Genomic DNA, 20,786 nt, shown 5'->3' on the forward strand with positions numbered 1-20,786 from the left:
CAACCAACCCCCCAAGACCCATTGGAAATGGGGGGAAGTCAAAAAACAAACAACCCTCCAAGACTCATCAGAAATGGGGAAAAAACACCAACAAACCAACAACCCCCCAAGACCCATCAGAAATGGGAAAAAACACTCCAAAAAGCAACAAAAAACATCAAGACTCATCGGAAATGGGGGGGGGGACCAAGAAACAAACAAACCTCCCAAGACCCATCACAGGACAGAAACATAACCCCCCAGCTCAAAATCATGCTGCAAAAACACCCAAACAGTTTTTAATAAGCAGAAAACAGCACCATACCTTACCAGGCAGCCCAAAGCCTCCCTGCAAACAGACACAGACACACACACACACTCAGAAGCAGAAGGAGGCAGTCCCAAGCCTTCTCTGACGCACACACTCTAATTGCTGGGGCAAAAGAGCTACAAAGAAGCAGGAACCTACAGTTAGAAATTTCAATTTCCCGCTTTTCCCCCTGCCTTTTTCTGTTCATAAGTGGAAGCTCCAGTCGCAAGTAGAAGCAAACTTTTGTGGCTGGAGCTGGTCATAACTTGAAATGATCATAAGAAGGGATGTTCATAAGTCGAGGCACCACTGTATATCCCAGAAAGACACCAGGTGGAGTGGTTGTTCACATTGCCAGTTACCTTGTACTTGGTCACACTGCACTAAGTGATACATTGCTAAACATTTAAATAAAGAATTATATATATTTTTAAAAAGGAAAAATGATGGTGCCCCCACTTCCCAAAATCCACTCCAGCACAAATTAAAATGACAGCAGCATTCACAACCACCACAACAAATTGAATGAATTGATTTAGGAACCACGGTTTTTTAAAAGTCTCTGCTGGCCACTCCAAAAACATCTCACTTTGCAGCCCAAATAAATTGAGTTGACCCATGCATCATGTGCTGAGGAATTTGCAAATTAAAATAATGCTGACACCGATTCAGCTGCAGTTCTTATTGCCAGTGTGACCAAGCCCCAAGTTGCATGTATACCAGCTGTTTTTTTTCCCAGTCATTGTCACCCAGAAACCTGTGATCTCACTAGTTGGGCAATAAGTTGATAGCCTTTTCTTGTGTTCATTCCTGTGTTATATTCAGAAACATCTTGCTTCTTAATAGGACTGCATTTATGTCTCATTGCTAATAGCTTTTGATAAAACCATTCATTGTGAATTTGTTTAATCCTCTTTAAAAGCCTTCTATGCCAGTGGCCACCATTATCTCTTGCAGCTTGGAACTGCATGAATCAACTTTGTATTGTCTAAAGAAGGGCTGTTGGCAGCAAAGTTTGGAGACGGCTTCCGTTACTTTCCCCTGCAAAGACAGCAGAAGAGGAACAACAGACGAAGAAAAAGAATAAGGTGGCATTAGAGTTAACTTTGAATTTAAAGAGTGTTGTAATTAGTTGGGGGAGGGGATTCAGACCCCCTTCCCATCACTGCCATGTAATCAGCATGTGGCCTTGGGCAAGTCACTTGTTTGTCAGACTCTAATTTGCTTTCTTTGTCCAGCCCCAGAGTAGGATTTCCAGTCTCCACTGAGAGGCTTAGAGAAAGTTTAAGAGATGCGTTGGAAGCAGGAGGGGGGGGACTCTTTGTTTAGAGTAGGAAATTATGCCAGCAAAGGCTTTTGGAGCAATCAAATGACATTTGCAAAACAGTCAAATAAAGGTTACTGTTTTAGTTTGCTCTGCATTTTCCTCCCCCTTAAGAATTGTGATTTAAGTGACTCTCATGCTCATGGCTTGAAAGAGTAACATTTACAATTTACTATGCAACATGCTTAAATTCAATTTCCCAGTCACTGCCTAAGGCAAAGAATCATGAAGATTTTCACTTGCAACAGGACCATCCCAAAACATTTTGCTGCCTGAGACACAGCAGCAAATGGTACAGTGGACTTTCTACTTACAGAATTAATCCGTATTGGAACGGTGGCTGCAGGTCGAAAAGTTTGTAGGTCAAGGCTCCATTGACCTACAATACATTGAAAACCGATTAATCCGTAACCGGCAGTTTTTGTTCCATTTTTGTTCCATTTTGGTTTTTTTCTGGTCTGTAGGTCGATTCTCTGGCTGTAAGTCAAACCTAAATTTTGCAGCCAGAGAAGTCCGTAACTCAAAAAGTCTGTAAGTTGAGCCATCTGTAAGTCGAGGGTCTGCTGTACCTGCCACAACCCACCCAAATCAAGGTGTTTAATACTCAAACCCAGCCAAGAATTCTGGAACAAGCACCTTCCCTATTCCTGGCAATAAATATAACAGCAGCAAAGTAAATAAATTCCCACAACAGTACCCTCTCCACAACTCCTGAGGATTTTTGTGAAAAGGACCACCCCTTACCTTGAGAATTTGCATGTTTGTGATGCTACCAAGACTTTTCTGAAAAACAGAGGCTAAAATCCTGTTATGTAGTTACGCTAGTAAAAGGGCAGTAACACAATCTGAAGTGGAAATCGTTAAAAAAAGCCACTACAGTACTTTGATTCCTGGCTGCATACTGAGCTAGCAAACAATGAGGAACTGAAGTGGCAACTTGTTAATTAGCAGCAATTTGCTGCTGTGAGTTATACCATTGCTCTTCTGCCAGCAAAACTACATAACAAGATGTTGGCCGTGTGTGCAAAAATATTTTAAAATGCAAATAGCTAAAATTGTGATCTACTGGAAAAAATACACTAAAAACACTTTAATCAATGGGGGGGGAGAGAAGCTAGGTAAAAAGTACCATTAAATACACTAATGAGGAAAACCACAGAAATAAAAAACAGATACATTTCTATGGAAACCCCTCTCACATACACACATTATGTTTAGCAACCAGCACCAGTTATTTGGAAAAATACAAGGAAATGGAACCCTTTTCACAACCCTGACTACTGGCCACCATTTTGCTTCTTTCACACTGCCTTGGATATAGTTTGTTTTGGAGCATTGTGAGGGTAAAATGGCAGCAGACTCAGCGAGAGATGAGAAGGAAAGACTTTTGCCTTTATTTGTGGGTATAACAAAAAGAAAACATGACAAAAATTATGAGAAATTAGAAAAAAATACATTGGAAATTTCAGCCCACGTCTATAAAGTTCTAGCACACAGACGCCAATGTTTTTAATCTGATTTTAAAAGGTGCATAATCCTGTTTCTTCTAAAAGTGTGGTTATGTGGGAAGGAATGGGAAGTGTGTGTGTGTGTGTTGGGAGGAGGAAGAGATGGAGGTGGGGGGAAAGAGAAAAAATTGGGAGGAATGTTTTCTGAGATCTACCGACATTTGCATTAATTGGCGGCTGTCTATAGCCTGGGTTTATCGCTCAGCTTTTAATTAACTGTTTCCGGATTTAATCTCGCAAATGTTCTCTCTTCGTCCTTGTTTAATCCCGTATTCTAACAGTGAGCTTATTTATGCAGATCAATACTGTTTACAAACATGAAAGCCGCCTGTCCGTTTTTGAACTTTAGAAGGGATGGCATTGGTTATCAATAGCTAAAGGAGCCTCAGCAGGTGGCATGTCAATGTGCAGGCAATCAATATTCACAGAGCAGAGAAGATTAAAACTTTTAGGGTGGGGGAAGCAGAAGGTGCTTCCAGAACTCCTTGTTATGCTGTTATTTAGGACTCATTCTGCCCCTGCAAACCACCCATTTCTAGCCTGGTTATTCTTAAAACCCGGTTTATTAACTGACTAGCTGAACATTAAGGGATGTGCTAATGAGCATAGTAAGATAATGCACAAAGTTTTACACTTGCAGGGAGAAAATCAGCAAACTGAAACCTACTTTGCATCATCTTTTCCTCTTGCTAACTCGTCAGCAACAATATCCTTTTAGCTTGTTTATGAATATCTAGCCATTGAAGATATTTGAACAGGAAACATAATTCTCAGTGAGGAAAATAAACTGGACATGACCATTACCAAGTGTAAGTACTGTAACACGCATATTTCTTGCATGCAATTAGTGATGGACTATGTGGTGTGGGAATGAGAAGTCTGTTTCCTTCCTCACCAAGATCCCAACAAAAATGGCCTCTATTTGCATTTAAAGGGAAATGGCCATTGGCACTGAGGGAAGCTTCCCTTGAAATGGAAATAGCTGCTTTGAAGAGGCAATTTTTTAGTTAGGACCATGGCAGAGAAAGAAAGAGTTAAAATGTTCCCTAGCTACTGTTTTTTTTTAAAAAAAGGTATGTTAAAAATGCTTTCACACAATTAACAACTAGTACAGTACTTCCAATACTGCTTTCTTGGAATTGCATCTTCTAGAACTCAGTGCAGCTGGTCAGCCCTGTAGATAACAAGGGCTCCAAGTTGAGGTAACCAAACTATAAAACACAATAACATTATTTACAAGGTGGTGAAGAATGGCATATTCATAATGAGCACTTTGGTGGTGCACAGATGCAAATATGTGGACCTCCACTGAAATCTCATCACAATGCCTACCTTTCTTTTAGTTGACAACATTGGATTCATAAGCTGTTGAACAAGTAACAAACCATGGCAAGGTCAATATAAAATAAGTCTGCCATTGACAAATGTTCTATTTATCAGATGCCTTAACTGTTGGCTGTAACCACATGTTGAGAACAATATATGAAAGTCCTTGTATGCATGGGGCCGTTTCATGTAGTGCAGAATGTAGATTTCTGTTTGATATATTTAACTGGGATTTTTAAAAACACATGCACACAGAGATATTAGAAATAATCAAGAAAGGTGAAGGGAATTCTACCTATGATGCTCTTTGCTGATCTGAAAGCTATTTCTGGTTGCAACCGTAGCCCCTTCTTGCCCTGTGCTATAGCTCAAAACTGCTGCCAGGTTCACACAATAAGTGAAGAATTTAGAAATGTTACTCCCCCCCCCAAAAAAACCCAAAAATCTACAGCTCCTGGAATCTCTCAGTCAGTATGGTCAGTGCTGGTGCTGTTGATGGCTGGAACACACTGTTGCTATTGAAGGCAGAAGGTGCAGGATGGAGCTAGGAGCGAAAGGCAAAACCTTTCACTCCTAGGTACAAAATTAGGCATTAATATGTGCACACACATGGACAGAGAGAAGGGGAGGGGAGAGAGAGAAATGTGCTAGCAAGTATTCAAATGCACAGCAGGAAGGAAACACCAAGTGGGGCCCTGACCCTCTCTGCCTATGGCTTGGAGGCTGGTGAGGACGGATTGGCTGTGGGCAATTAGTATGTGCTTCAGACAAGGCAGAACCTTGCTTGTCCTAACAGAGGAGCGTCCACTAGCCACTGGAGTTCCATTCCAAAAAAATAACATTGCTAAGCTCCAGGTTTTGGTGGGGAAAGGAATATTTTTGTCTGAACGCTCAGCAATTTTTGTTTCAGAATCCCCACAAATGAATGAGAACTGCTTTTATTGCAGTATTTACTGGAACTGTGCATAGGAAGGTAGGTATAGGCTTTCCTCATACGGCTTGTCATCCTATCTATACTGGGATATAGATCATTACATGGATCACTGTTGCCACGGTTGTATCAGAAAAAAAGATACAGTGTTCACATGCGTTTCTAGCTAGAAAGATCCATCACACTCCTTTAAGAGCTGTAGCACACCTTTTGGACTCAGGATTAGTGCATGAATCACTTTTGGCATGATTCTGCGCAGTCCAAAATAGCTCTTTGTTTAGCCTATGTGGATGGGTACCTTTCACCGAAATGGCACTGGGGATGATGTTAATTGCAGTGACACATATTAGGTTCTGGCATTAAAAAGAGGGTGCAGAAACTCCCTCCTCTATTTTCACCTTTTTTTAAAAAAAAATATTTTCCTAACTGACACAATGAATCTAGTACCATGCTGGGTTGGTGCATTGGCATTTTGATATGGCATTTACTTTGTTTAACAATAACAAAAAAAGGAAAGTCACCCCAGCCCCCTGAATAGTGGCTGAGGAAAAACACACAGGGTAGGTGACTATGTTGATTCAATGGCCTCCATCCCACAAGGAAGCACAGCCAAAGCAAAGCCCCCAGCTGATGAGAAAGATGGGGGAAATCACTTCTTCTTCTTCTTCTTCTTCTTCTTCTTCTTCTTCTTCTTCTTCTTCTTCTTCTTCTTCTTCTTCTTCTTCTTCTTCTTCTTCTTCTTCTTCTTCTTCTTCTTTAGCTTTCCATTTTGTGGGCACACACCCTCCTTTATAGTGATATACAAGTGGCCTACCATAGCAAGAACATAATGCATTTTCTTCCTTCCATGTAAAGGATGAACTTCCTTTTACAAGAATCTGCTTCACTTCATGCTTTCACCACTGACTTATTATGTGATCCTGGGCATGCCACAGTCTTTCACCTGTAATTTATAAAATGGGAATAGCAATTGCTTACTTCACAGGCTGAAGAATGAAAATCTGCAAATGTGAACAAACCTTTCAGATACATAAAAAACCCCAAGCCCAATAATACTGGTTAAATATATATCTGAAGTTATTACTAATAATGCTATGTTGTCAACAAAGGTAGCAAATGCTGCCAATCATCTTGTTATATAGAGTAGTAGAAGCATAACTCTGTTGAAGTTACAGACTGTGGAAGAGTTTGATCCAGAAATAAAGTGTCTTTAGTATCTCACAATTTTTCTTCCTCTTTCCACTCCTCTTCTACTTACTAAGACTTTTCACCTATCCTCATCACCTCTCTCAAGTCATAACAGTGCCAATGCATTAGGTGACCTTAGCTACCCGTTTCTCAGACATTTTCCCTTTGAATATGACCTGGCAGCAACTTGCAGGTACTTTTGAACTACTTGCTATGGCATATGCTAAGAAGAAGTAAAGGAGCTCAAGTATAATGACTACACTGGAATATAGAATTTAGTAAAAACCCAGAATGGTTTCAGCAAAGGAGAATGAAGAAACTTATCTGGAATACTATGCCAAAGCAGCACAGTGGTAAGTATATTCATTAACAAAAATTATTGCAATAATCTGAGATTGACTTAGTCCTCATAAATCATGGCGTCCCCATATAGAGGGTGGCTTACAGTTAGGTACATATGTATGATTAATCAGTACATCACACACTTACAGGGAGTTGAAGTCTTATTCATTCCTCATAAACCCATTAATCCCTTTCTATTGCTTTGCCAAGGCAGTGGATTGGATCAATCCTTGTGCTATTTATATCAGGAGTGGCTAATTCTTGGGAGCCACATGTGATGGTAGCCCACTGGCGTCAAGCCAACTAATAGGATGCCTGTATTTTGCAGCTCCCAAACTGCCAAGACTGGGCAGTCCCTGAAACATGATAACTGGAAGAAGAGGGAAGAAGGGAATGACTGAGGAAGAAGCATTGGGGAGAGAGAAACATCTTCCTAACATATTTGAACACTATGACAAGGAGAAAGCCGACAAGCCAAAAAGGAAGAAATGCAATCCCAGGGCAAAAAGAGAAGCAGCTACAATGGCATGCAGAAGGGAAGAAGGCAGGAATTAAGCCTGAACAATGGGGCCTTTCCAAAAACAGAGCTAGGTAGTAGCCATAGCAAGCATATACAAGCACCGACAGGTTGTGACTGGGGTGGGGGTGGAGACAGTTCCTGAAATTTTAAGTGAGCCACCATGGTAAAAAGAAAACACTCATTATCCTTCTTTTTGTATAACAAGTAAGTTCACTAGCAGATACAAACTTATTATTTTGGTGTAATGAGTAACACCTAGGTACTTTCAAAAGTAATATTTAAGAGTATTTCATAGCATAGGGATGTGGTGGCGCTGCGGGCTAAACCGCAGAAGCCTGTGCTGCAGGGTCAGAAAACCAAGCAGTCATAAGATCGAATCCACGCGACAGAGTGAGCGGCCGTCACTTGTCCCAGCTCCCGCCAACCTAGCGGTTCGAAAGCATGTAAATGCGAGTAGATAAATAGGGACCACCACGGTGGGAAGGTAACAGCATTCCGTGTCTAAGTCGCACTGGCCATGTGACCACGGAAGATTGTCTTTGGACAAAACACTGGCTCTATGGCTTGGAAACAGGGATGAGCACCGCCCCCTAGAGTCAAACACGACTGGACAAAAATTGTCAAGGGGAACCTTTACCTTTACCATAGCATTTTCAGATGCCCTTTAATAGGACTTCTTCAAGTTTCATGCTATTCTCTTCTCAATCCTGAGTGGCAAGGCAAGTTTATTCTTTGCTTTCATCTCTTTATACATTGTCAAGAGCAGCATCAGGATTGGCCACTAAAGGGAACAATGCAGCATTTCCTTATACAGTACCTAGTTTCTCTAAAAATATAACATTCCAAGCTCTGGCCGAGAACATATCTTTTCACATCCTAGGTAAAAAGTACATCCTCATGTACCTTTAAAAGCCTACTGCTTGATGTCAGGCTTGCTAGATGTCAGATGCGACTTGACAGGGCATAACACCACACTATATATGAAAGGACAAGTCATTTCTAACTGGACATTAAACCAAGAGAAAGGGTTTAATCTGCATCTTCTCCAGGTCTCTGTTTTGCTGGTGTTTGACCAATTTAATAAACCAAGTCTTCGTTGTTAAGGTTTTCTCTCTTCAGTTATTCTCTGCATTTGCAGACAGGAAAGGAGAAATTAATCTACATTTTCTGAGATTTTTTACCTTCAGAAGACTTACAACTTTTGTGAAGACTCAAAGGCCTTTACCTCTAATTAGCTGTGATATATGCAGAATGCTAATATCTTCTCATATTAATATAACATTAATATTTTATCTGTGTGTAAAGGTTGTGTACATCATGGGCCTCTCAAACCTTTGAAGATTGTCACCTGGGTCACAGGTCTGACAACTTAGCAACCTCAATATATATTTATCCTGATATCATTCTGTACATTAATGTGTTATCAACCGTATATCTAATAAGTCATTCCTAACATCACTGACAGTGATTGCTGTACAATATACTTATTCCTCCAGGTTTATGCAATGCAGTTTCAATCATTCAATCAATCAATCAATCAATCAGGCTGTGATCAACCCTCAAGAAAATAAATGACATTTATGGACAGTATGCAATAAAATAATATTCAAAGGTTATTTACATAGAAAAAGGATCAAGAATTAACAAATATCTCAATGTAAATAACATAGTTAAAAATAGCTAAAAGTAACTAAAATACATAAAATAATTAGCAAAATAATTTTAAAAACTACTAATTAAGGGACATTGAAAATTTTAGCAAACATGTCTTTTCAACATGTACTTTGCTATGAAATTGTTTACAATTTATGGCAACCTTATGAATGGGTAATCTTCAAAGTGCCTTATCATTAATTTATCTGCTCACATGTTGCAAACTCATGGGCATGGCTCCTTTTAATAAGCCAATCCATTTGATACTTTGTCTTCCTTTTTTCCGGCTGCCTTCAATTTTCCCCAGCATGAATGCTTCCTAAATTATAAAACAGATTGCTCCTTCCATCCATACTATTTGGAAAGATTACTGCTAGAAACAAGGTGCTACCACCAAAAAGGCTTTCTCTCCAATCACTGTGTATGCGATTGTGAGTCATGTAAATCCCTTGTGGCAAAAACATCTTCTTAGACATCTTCTTTAACAAGTTTTGATTGGCCCAAACTTTTGTAGACTCAAGCTGACTTGGTCAAAAGCATCATTAGCAGCCTGAGGGGCTGATAGGGTGGCATTTATACATAGGGGTAAAAGGAATGCATAATATAGTGGTTTAGGTCTCAGGCTGCAGAGTCCGAGGTTGAGAGTTCAGTTCCTCACTGTGTCTCCTTGACAGGGGCTGGACTTGATCCACAGGATCCTTTCCAGCTTAGCAGTTCTAAGATGATGATATTAGCAAGTAATCATCTTAATAATAGTCCCTAAGAGATGAAGTCATCTTAGAATGGATAAGCAGATTAACATGGATTCAGTGATGTTCTCTGATCTTACCTGCAAGGGCATCTCAGTGAATACCTTAATGCAGGAATCTTCCCTAAAATGCTCTTGAGGCATACATGTAGATTATGCCCTAAATGTGCTGTTTTGCATAATGAGGATGATCACGTTCTATACTGGGTAAATGTAAGTGATTTTTATGGGTTTGTTAATCTGCCTGGATAGCTCACTCTATTGGAGCACCTACAGCCATGTGTTGGGAGTTCAATTTCCCACTATGCCTCATAGGAGAAGATCCAGCGATGGCAGTTTTGGCCATGCTACATGGTCCCATAGCATCCCCAGAAGAAGGGGACAGTAAACCGCCTATGGTAAACCATTTCTGAGTACACTACATCTAGAAAACCCTGGGAAGGGTCACCATAAGTTGGAATCAACTTGATGGTGCGTAGTTATCAATTATTTGTGACAAGATTGCAGATTTGAACAGGTCAGCTTTTCAAGGTTACATGTGCTCAAATATAGGATGAGTGTTTTGGAGGCAGTGGGAAATTTTGAACAGAACGAAACCAATGGGAGGAAACATCTTCCAAGATATGCAAGATATATCATGCTGTTTGGGCATAGGTCTACTGATGGTGCAGTGGAATTTACTGATTCAATGGGCCTAGTTTGCAGTTTGCTGTGCAACAGGATTTCAGCCACCACTTGGTTCCATCAAGATTGTATGGGAAGAGCCATTCAACAGGCCTTTTGCCTCAGTTTATCAGGCATAAAACAGGAACCAACATGTGAATTCTTCATTAAAAAAAAAAAAAGCCAGCAATGTCCTTGGGGCTGTACAAGACACACACAAAGGCACTTCTTGCCCCGAGGAGCTTGCTACTTCTTTGCCAGCTCCCCAGGGTGCCAGGTGGCTTAATGAATTAATTTTGCCAAGCGCTTTGAGATCTGGGGATAAAAGCCTTCACAGAAGTGCAAAGTATAATGATTAATTGCCTTTTCTTGGTGGGAAGTTGCCATCCCCCTTTTTCACTTTCCGTGGCTCACAAACCGGAGGGAGTATTTAACTTTTTTTATATATTAAAAAAATCTTTACAAAGTAACAAATTAAGATGTAAATTGGGAGGGCCTTTTTTTTCTTTCACTAATTGGCTGATAATTAATGAATGTGGAGCTGACTGAGCAGATGCTCCTCTTCGGAAAAAAAGAGGCAAATTTGGAGTTTCTCTATCCCTTATTTTTTAAAAAAACACACATCAAGAAGATAGTAGCATGTGGTAGGTCAGGAATTAAGCAAAGGTAACTACCGACTATAAAGAACAGTAACAAAAAATGGAATATGTATATGCAACTTGCCTCCACTCTCTTTCCTCCCCTCCCCCTCTTTCTCTCTCACACACATAGGCACATATTCTTTTAGACTGTATATGTATGTCGTATGTGTATATACATCTACCCACCTCTGTAGATATAGATATGTTCGTATTCTGCTGCAGCTCATAATTAGCAGACAGGCCTCTGGGACCTAATTAACCAATTCAATTAACAAAAAAAGCATACAAGTCACCCTGACATTTGTCAGCCATTAGGAGGGATGTTGGGCTGGCAGGTTTTGTCAACGCATTAATAATGATTAGCTCATTTGCAGCTCACTTTTACCCTAGGTGTCCACCTGGAGAGCCCAGCAAAAAAATAACTCTGTACAGAGACAGAGAGAAAAAGGCTAGGGAAAGAGGAAAGCTTGTTGAAATGATGGTGACCCTCAAAGGGAGTCTTGACCTTTCATTGAACGCATAATCAATAAGGGGTCCCCCCCCTTCTCTGGTTAAGCAAGCTACTGTCCCTTCAACTGGCTTTTGCAGTTGAGAACCTTTAGAGGAAAGGGAGCCTCTGAGAGCCAAGGGACCTGTATTAGCTCGGAGGGCTGAGAGGACTTGTTTTCAACTTCTTCACTGGGAGAGGCCTCTACCTTACAGACATCTCCTTGTCAATAGTGCTGTTTGCTAGCATTTCCTCAGCAGGACTCCTTCTCTTGGCAGGGGTTGTTTCTCGGCTCCAGCCAAGCTCTTTGTTCTTGGAGATTGATTAACTACAGTACTCTATATAATATAGGCAGATATTTATATAGCTTTCTCTTCTGATCTCTCTTAATTGAATGCCGTTTCCCCAGCAGCTCTGATTTAATAGCTAGTTGTTTGTGGTTAAGGAGACAAAACAACCTGAAGATGTGGAGGTCACGATTTTGCCAGCCAGATGAGGAATCTTATTGTTAGTCTCTCCAAACCTTCAAATGAACATCTGTAAGGATTTGTGTTTTTTTATTTCTCTTCAGCTGGCTTGTTTTATTTGTCTTCAGCCTATTTAAATAGAGCCGATTCCCGTGGCAATATATGTTCTTGCCCCAAATGGCTGCATGTGGAATCACTGGTGTTTACTGCAGCACTTTATCAAGAAAACTTGCCAGACTGTGTACTAACTGCAAAATTCTACTGAACGAGGCTATTTCAATGTACTCATACTGCTGAAACTCACCATTCGTACTTTTATAGTCCAGTCTAGTATGACTGTCAACAAAGCTTGGATCATGCTACTTCTGCAGCTGTAGCTTCTGGCTGTGGTTTCTTATGTTGATCCGTTGGAAACAGAAGCAAAGCTTGGAAAAGTTACTTTCTGGATAACAATTTCTCAGGGAAGGATGTTCCATGTAGCAATGAAGATATTATGCTCCAAGTAGCTGTGCAGGTGTACTGTAAAGCTTGCAAACACAGATGGCTGAACTGCTACATTTTGAACCCAGTTCTTTCTGACCAATTTGATAGTACAAACTGTAATGAGAAAGAAAACCTAGCATCACTGTTGTAGTTTTTTTTCCCCCTTTTCCATTAATCATTTCATTGTATTTTTAATTTAATCAAACAGGACATTTTGCAGCCATTTGTGGCACAGGCAGCTTAACTAGGACTTCAATGAAAGGATATGGCTTCCTCTCCAATTTAGAGAAGCCTTTAGAACAGCCATTCTCGACTTTATTTTTTGACCATGACTATAAACACAATATGAAAGAAATACAGGCTGAATCAGGACTGTGTAAGTCATATAATGAACCATATATGGTGGTGCGTGAAGAACTTCCCCTTCAAATATACCAAGGCCCCCATTGAGAATAGCTGCTTTCCTTTAGAGGAAAGGTTGTTTAAATCTTATTAGTTTTATCTTGCACAAAGGGTGCTAGGTTGTAGTTTTCCTCCAGATAAAATTGACCAGAATGCCTGTTACTTATGCCTGTTGGTGTAAGTCCATTGGTGTGAATGTGAGAAGCCAATTGGTACTACACATCAGTCTGGTGACTTGGTACACAACAGCAAATCCAAACATTATCTGAAATCTTATACTGAGTTGCAACTAGAGCAGGCCCATTGAATGACTGGGATGTACAGTGGTACCTTGCAAGACGACGACCCCGCTAAACGGCGAATCTGCATAACGATGACTTTTTGCTATAGCGATTTGCAAAACAGTCATTCCAATGGGGGATTTTCACTGGACGTTGATTAGGTCTGTGCTTCGTGAACCATTTGTTTGCAAGATGATGATTTTTTTCTGCTGATCGTCGGCTTTGCAAAATGGCTGCCCTGTGTTTTCCGGACCCATGCTTCACAGGGCAGCCATTTTTACAGCTGATCGGTGCTCACAAAATGGCTTCCCTAAGGGTGATCTTCACTGGATGATGAGGTATTTTTTCCATTAAACCGGGTTTCAATGCATTCCAATGGGGAAAGGGTTTTTGCATGACAACGATTTCGCTAAACAGCGATTTCAATGGGATGGATTATCGTCGTCATGCGGGGTGCCACTGTACAGAGGAATTGACCCACCAAATCCCCATTGATTCAATTGACTTATTATACTTTCCCCTTATTACTGGATTTCAGCTACTGGCATCTTAACTCTTGACTGAGATTTACACTGATGGATTTGCACTGGCATTGCCCTGTAACTGGATTCTGTTATTTTGCATACATTATCAATGAGAGACTGAAATCAATAGTTCTGTTTAGTGATGCATAATCCTTTTGAACTGATTTTATGCAACAGGAATTGGGATAGCAAGATCTCTGAGGGTGGTTTTGCTCAGGCATTTGGTCAGATTTTTTTATCTATAGTGTTCTGCTAGAGAGGTATAACTGAGAATTTGCAGTCTGCTCATTACAGAGCACTGCTTCCCAGTCTTGGGGCTCTTTTTAGTCTTGAATTATAACTCGCTGAGGTTCCAATGCTATAGGCTCTTGACAATTGTAACTAGGATTTCTGGTCCAAATGCACATAACACCATTGTTGGACAACCTGCTATACATTTAGCTTTGAGGAGACAAATGTGGAATGCTATTTTCCTTCTGCAAAGGGCAAAGGGCTCAACTAACATTACAGTTAATAACATTAATTTAACAAGTGACTTGTTTTCATTTTTCAATGTAAACAGCAACATGTTAATTTTTCCAATCTCCAACTCTTCACCTATGTTTTATTTAAACCTAGCATTTCAAGCTTTGCTATTATAACTGTGGATACCTCAGGAATCACACACACATAAATAACATTTGAAGTCCATGTTGTCTTGGAAGGCAATGTGGAAGATTTTTGTAACTCTTCTACCACAGGCACAGTTCTTCGTCTACTGTGTTCAATTTACATCGCAAGGTCAATCAAACATGGAATTTGCTGTGATATCCTAAGTCTAAATCTGTATCAGAGAAAAGATAGATATGATACCATTTTCCTGACATCCACATCTAGGATGATGGAAGATGACACTATTATGGACACAAGGGTGTATTACCGTATTTCTCTATGTATAAAACAAGACTTGTTCCTTAAATAATTTGAGAAAAAATTGAAGGTCACTTTATACACGGAAGGCAGCTCTTTACCACTGCCTTTTGCAAAGGCACAGGGCTTAGCAAAAAGGAAGGGGAGATGTTTCTCCTTTCCTTTTTGCTACGTTCCGTCACTTCTCAAAAGGCAAGGGCACACACGGGGCTTACAAAAAGGAAGGGGAGTTGCTCCCTTCCTTTTTCCTAAGCTCCGTGCCTTCTCAAACCTGCCTTTTGCCAAGGCACGGGGACTAGCAAAAAGGAAGCCCTTTGATCCCTGCTTTTTCTAATTTGGGGTTAGAAAGGGAGGTGTCTTATACATTGGGTCATCTTATAAACAGAAAAATACGGTACATCTGAAAATGCTGACTCAACGTCCAGTATAGTGGTGCCTCGCATTACGAGCGCTCCGTTTGATGACGAAATTACATCACGATGAAGATTTTGCAATTGCAAAATGATGTTCCCTATGGGGGAATTTCGCTTTGCGATGATCGGTCCCCTGTTTCGCTAACCGATTATTGCAAAGCGATGATTTTCAGCCAGCTGATCGGTGGTTTCAAAATGGCCACTGGGTGAAAAACATGGCCGCCCGCTGTTTTCTGGCATGGATTCCTCGCTGCACGGGCAGCGAAAATGTCTGCGCTATACAGAATCTTCGCTGGATGGTGAGTTTTAAGCCCCTAGGAATGCATTATTTGGGTTTTAAAGCATTTCTATGGGCTTTTTAAAATCTCATGACGATGTTTTCATTCGACAGCGATTTTTTCAGAATGAATTAACGTCGTCATGCGAGGCACCACTGTATTTCTGAAACTAGTGTAGCCACACACCTTCCAATTCATCACTCTTCTACATTATTCTTTATTAGGTACTGAATGTTATAGTATACCAGAATAAGTCATGTTACATGTAAATACAGTGTACCCTTGACTTACAGAAATAATCCGTATTGGAACGGTGGCCGCAGGTCGAAAAGTCCGTAGGTCGAGGGTCCATTTCCCATAGGAATGCATTGAAAATCCATTAATCCATAACCAGCTGAAGAAAAAATACCCCCCAACAAAAAAAGAACATAAATGCAAAAAGCAGCACCTTACCAGTCTGAAGGGGTCCCTCGTCGCTGCCATCGCTGCTGCCAAAGTCCTCCAATGGCTTCCCCACCGCTGATGGAGGCTACACGGGGGTCCCAAGCTGCCGCCATTGCCACTGCTGAAGCCCTCCAAGGGCTTCCTTGCTGCTGCCAGAGGCCTCAAGGTGGGGTGGTGCCACTGTTGCCACTGCCAAAGCCCTGTGAGGGCTTCTCTGCTGCCATGGGAGGCCTCTCAGAGGTCGTCCGCTGCCACCGCCGGTGGCTTTCCCAGGGTAGGAAAGCCCTCCCTTGGTAGGCCCGGTGTACCCTGGGAAATATGGCGGTGGTGGTGGATGCCTCCCATGGCAGCGGAGAAGCTCTGGAAGGCCTCTGGAAGTCCCCCTTGCCACCAATTTTGTGGTGAGGGGGACCTCCGGAGGCCTTCCAGGGTTTCTTCACCACCATGGGAGGCATCTCGGAGGTCCCCCCCACTCCGAAGCACGATTGGCGGGGGGGGACCTCCAAGATGCCTCCCATGGTGGCGAAGAAGCCCTGGAAGGCATCCGTAGGCACGATCGGCAGCTTACGGACTGGAAGGGGGAGGCGGGGAAAGTGCCAAATTTGAATTACAGACTTCTCCAGCCCCAAAATTTCACTTCAACTTGCAGCCAGAGAAGTCTGTAAGTCGAAAAGTTCGCAGGTGGAGCCATCTGTAAGTCGAGGGTCCCCCGTACACTTCTCCCTTGAACTGCACACATCTGAACTGCAAGGTTTTGGTTATACACATTTTTATGAATGAATGAATGAATGAATGAATGAATGAATGAATGAATGAATGAATGAATGAATGAATACTGTGCTCCTAGCCACCCAGAACCCCATGAGTTCAATATTGTAGTTGAACTCAAAGTGGCTTACTTGTCTCGAAACACAACATCTCTAATTCAGCCTGTAGATCAGGGGTCATAAGGATCTTTAAGGTTCATTACACACAGAACTATATGGAAAGGATTGTCAGCGCTGTCGAAGAGAGCCCCTATAGAGAACTGTTTCTCTCTCTCTCTCTCTCTCTCTCTCTCTCATATTCTCTGTCTGTCTGTTTGTCTCCCTCCTTCTCTCTCTCTCTCATACTTTGTAGTTATATTTTTGGCAGCAAAAGAGTTATACACAGATTTTGAACTACATGGGGCTTCAGCGCTCCTAACCTCAGCATTGTTGAAGAGAGAAGTGTCTTCCAGAATGACTTTTTTAAGCCTGTAAGTGTAGGACCTCTTTCAGCCTGGTTTGTTTTGGGGAACATATCCTGATGTCATTGAGAACCATCCTTTCACTGGATCCGAGGAAAGCAACTTACATAATACCAAGGAAAATATGCATATCAATTTTAAGGAATGATTTTGTAGTAGGGAGCGAGCCATAAAAGGCGTGCCCATCCTCATTTAAATTGCCTTCATTTTACCCATCCTGGCATATCCAGTAATTGTATTGGGTTTATTTTTTAAAAAAAGAGACATACTTGACATGTATCAAGAAGCTCCTTTCTGTGCAAATGGAGCCAAACATTTCATACAGGAAAGCTACAGAGGGCAAGATAACTATATAGAATTGGGACTATTCATGTATTAACAATATAGCAGTGGCAGCCCTTTATTGTCACACACATTGTTAAATCCACAAAGAGCAACTGGTAGGTTAAATCTATTTTAGCACGGAAAGCTTGACAAAAATCCTTGCCACCGAGCATTTGATACTGATCACAGTGTCACATCAGGGAACAAGAGCTCAAAAGAAAAAGTCATTTTTTATTTCTGAACTTTAGACGCAATGGTTTCTCCTCTGCTCTGGCTCCCCAGGTCCTAGTTCTCTTAGTAGGAGGTTGTTTTTTTTCTCCTGTATGCCACTCAACAAGAGTAGGATTTTTTCTTTCTGAAAAGAAAGATTCACAATACCGCACAGAAGCAGCAGAGGTGATCTCAGAACTCATTCACTGTTCATAGTGTGTTCTCGAGGGAAATCAAATCAAATCCAAGCCTGAAAAATTACACACAAAAAAGGCGTGGCTTGCAGGGTTTTTTTGTCTTTTTGTTGTGTTGACGCTTCATGGCACTATTATGAAATACAACTCTAGACTAGAACCACAGGAGTGAACAAGCTTTACTGCTTATACACTTGAGCCTCAGCATTTGGACAGGGGAGAGGTTATGGAGGGGACTTTTCAAACAGGTTGTCAACAGCTTTGCCCCTTGCCTTCTCCAAGAATCTGCTGTCCTGTCATCTGCCCTCAACAAGCACTCTCACCCATAGTGCATGTTGATGGAAGATATTCTAGAAATAGTTGACACACCTACATATAATTTACAAGAGAGACTAACAAACAGTAGTGTTTAAGTCATGAACAAAGAAATGAGGAACTTTAATTTATTGCTTTAGCACATAGGCCATGGCAAATGACATAATAAAAAAGCACAACATGATGTATCTAACGTCTACATCTGTACATTAACAGCTAAAGTACTGTCTAGTAATAATAACACATAGACATAAAGTAGCAGTTTAGAGAGGCATGGACTTCAGGGAACCAACAGTGAAAGTGCATAAGGAGGCCGGTTCAAAGCCACATGCTCCAACCATTGAGCGTTGTCAGCTATAGAAGAGAATTACAATAGAACCAACATAGCTGCTGGATCAGTACCCACAGTTTCACTTATGCCCTGCCTGAAATTATTAAATAACGCCCCCCCCCGAAAAATGTTTCTCTAATGTGTTACCAGAACTGGCCACTAGAGAGATCCAGAGACTATGCTATATATAGGGTTTCTAGACTCCTGCTTCCAGGCATCAGAATTATGATGGAGTGCCTGGGAGGTAGCTATATATGGCTACCTCCCAGAGTCTGCCATCATCATAATCTTCAGTAGCATTAGATGAAAAGCACTGTGGAGCAAGCAAAGGGATAACAAAATTGCCAACCCAGCTGCTATCGCTTGTAATGGGCAGAAATCTTTTCTTTTTACGGGGAAGGTGAGAACAAAGCTATGCTACAGCTATTGCTAGCTGTAACAGAGAACTTGTTAGAGAGATTTGCCTTCCCTTGAAAAAGTCAGTGAGATGGTTGCTAGACTAAGGAACTAAGACTGGGACAGTTGTGTCCCTGTCAGTTTTGCCATATTGGTGAAATTTGATACCACCAATCAAAGTATATTTTGTGTGTGTGTGTATGCTGTGATCTTGGGGACATTGTTGGATAGTAGTTCTGGTCTTATCTGGCAGACTGTCCTGAACTATTGTTCTGAACTGGTCATGTTGGGAACTATAACCCAGCTCCTTCACTTTGTATCTGTAGTTCTTCAATGCCCAGTTTTGTCCTCTGTACCCTTGAACATGTCCATGAGGCCATTGTAGGAGGACATTTGGAGTCAGTGTGTGTGTGACCAGTTCACCAATTTGCTAATGATTCTCAGTTCTACACAGCACTTAATGTATCTGTTACCCAGGAGGCCTTTCTTACAGCTGAGATCATCTTATAAAGTCTACTCATAAGTAGGTTCCGTTTAGAAAATATCCTTTCTAAAAGTAGTTGAACATTTCCTGTGAAGATTTATCCTGCTGCTCTGATCTCTCTCCCTTAAATAGCCTCTCTAGAAGTTCAATCCTATACATGTGTATTCAGAAGTAAATCCCACTGAGTTCAAAGGAGCTTACTCCCAGATAAGCATGTGTAGGACTGCAGTCTAAATTGCCCCAGTGCTACTGTCTCTTTCTGCAGAGTTGTGTGAAGCTTTGGTTTCTGGTTTCAACCTGTTTCCTTTAAAAATGGCACCGTTTAACCATTTTACTGATGGTTGTTGTGGGTTTTTCGGGCTCTTTGTGTTCTGAAGGTTGTTCTTTCTAACGTTTCGCCAGTCTCTGTGGTGAACATCTTCAGAGGACAGCACTCTGTGCTCTGGTGTAGTTGGCTTGGGTGTAGTTGGCACTCCCAAGCCAACTACACCAGAGCACAGAGTGCTGTCCTCTGAAGATGACAGCCACAGAGACTGGCGAAACGTTAGGGAGAACCTTCAGAACACAGCCAAAGAGCCCGCAAAACCCACAACAACCATCAAATCCCAGCCGTGAAAGCCTTCGCGAATACATTAAACCATTTTACTGTTAAGCAACAATAAAATACAAAACAACCATAGCTCACCACACTCTCACAAGAAGAAAAACTGGAGCAACTATTAAATCTATTCTAAAATTTATATTTGGGGCAAGTCAAATGCTATTAACAAATCTTTAATCTCCCAAACAACAAAAACAATAAAATGAGAGAAGACGCTCAGTTGAAAAACACAGGAACTCTACAAGTTTGCTTGTCTGAATGGGCCAAATGAATGCTGCAATTGTGTTTTGTTTCCTCAACAGAAATAGCAAAAATCAAATGTGAATGAAAATCTGGAGTGTGGCATGCCAACAATGGCATTGTGAATATGCCCTGTTTTTAAAAATGCTGGAAGAGGAAGAGGTTGACCTTAGTTCTGAAAATGAGTCTGTGGAGTATGCAAGTCAATTTGAGGATAAGAACACTATGTTGTTTTATAAAGAAATCTGAAAAATATGTGCAAAAAATATCAGATCACTGTACTGCACCCACACAGAACAGCATTAACTGAAGAAGAATAAGAATTCTGTCTATGCCTATGTTGCTAGTGCAGGAAACATCTGGCTACGACTGAAGCAAATATTTTCACTTGAATTCTCCAAACCAATCAGAGCTCTAGGGGGAAAAAGGCCAATGTTACCACAGCATGTATGTTATTGCACACTCCCTGGTATATTCAACAGCTCCTCAAAGGGCTGATTGATCAACAGACCACCAAACCACTACTAAGACGCAAGGTGTTTGGCAAGAGAAGCTGGGCTAAGGGACTTAGCTAACCATGATGCTTGTATCTAAAATAAAATAAACCTATTTGTTGTTTCTTTTGCAAGCTGTTTGTTATTG

General features: G+C 41.1%; 1 long non-coding RNA gene across 1 annotated transcript in view; it reads left to right on the forward strand.

The window, feature by feature from the left end:
• Window positions 1–3,767: 3,767 nt before the first annotated feature.
• LOC144587912 (uncharacterized) overlaps window positions 3,768–20,786 on the forward strand; it is a 67,613-nt gene continuing 50,594 nt past the window's right edge. Inside the window, exon 1 of the long non-coding RNA XR_013543160.1 lies at window positions 3,768–3,930. This is a non-coding gene — a long non-coding RNA (uncharacterized LOC144587912). The remainder of the gene's footprint in view (window positions 3,931–20,786) is intronic.

The sequence above is a fragment of the Pogona vitticeps genome, chromosome 3 (assembly GCF_051106095.1).
Source record: "Pogona vitticeps strain Pit_001003342236 chromosome 3, PviZW2.1, whole genome shotgun sequence".
Lineage (NCBI taxonomy): Eukaryota > Metazoa > Chordata > Lepidosauria > Squamata > Agamidae > Pogona > Pogona vitticeps.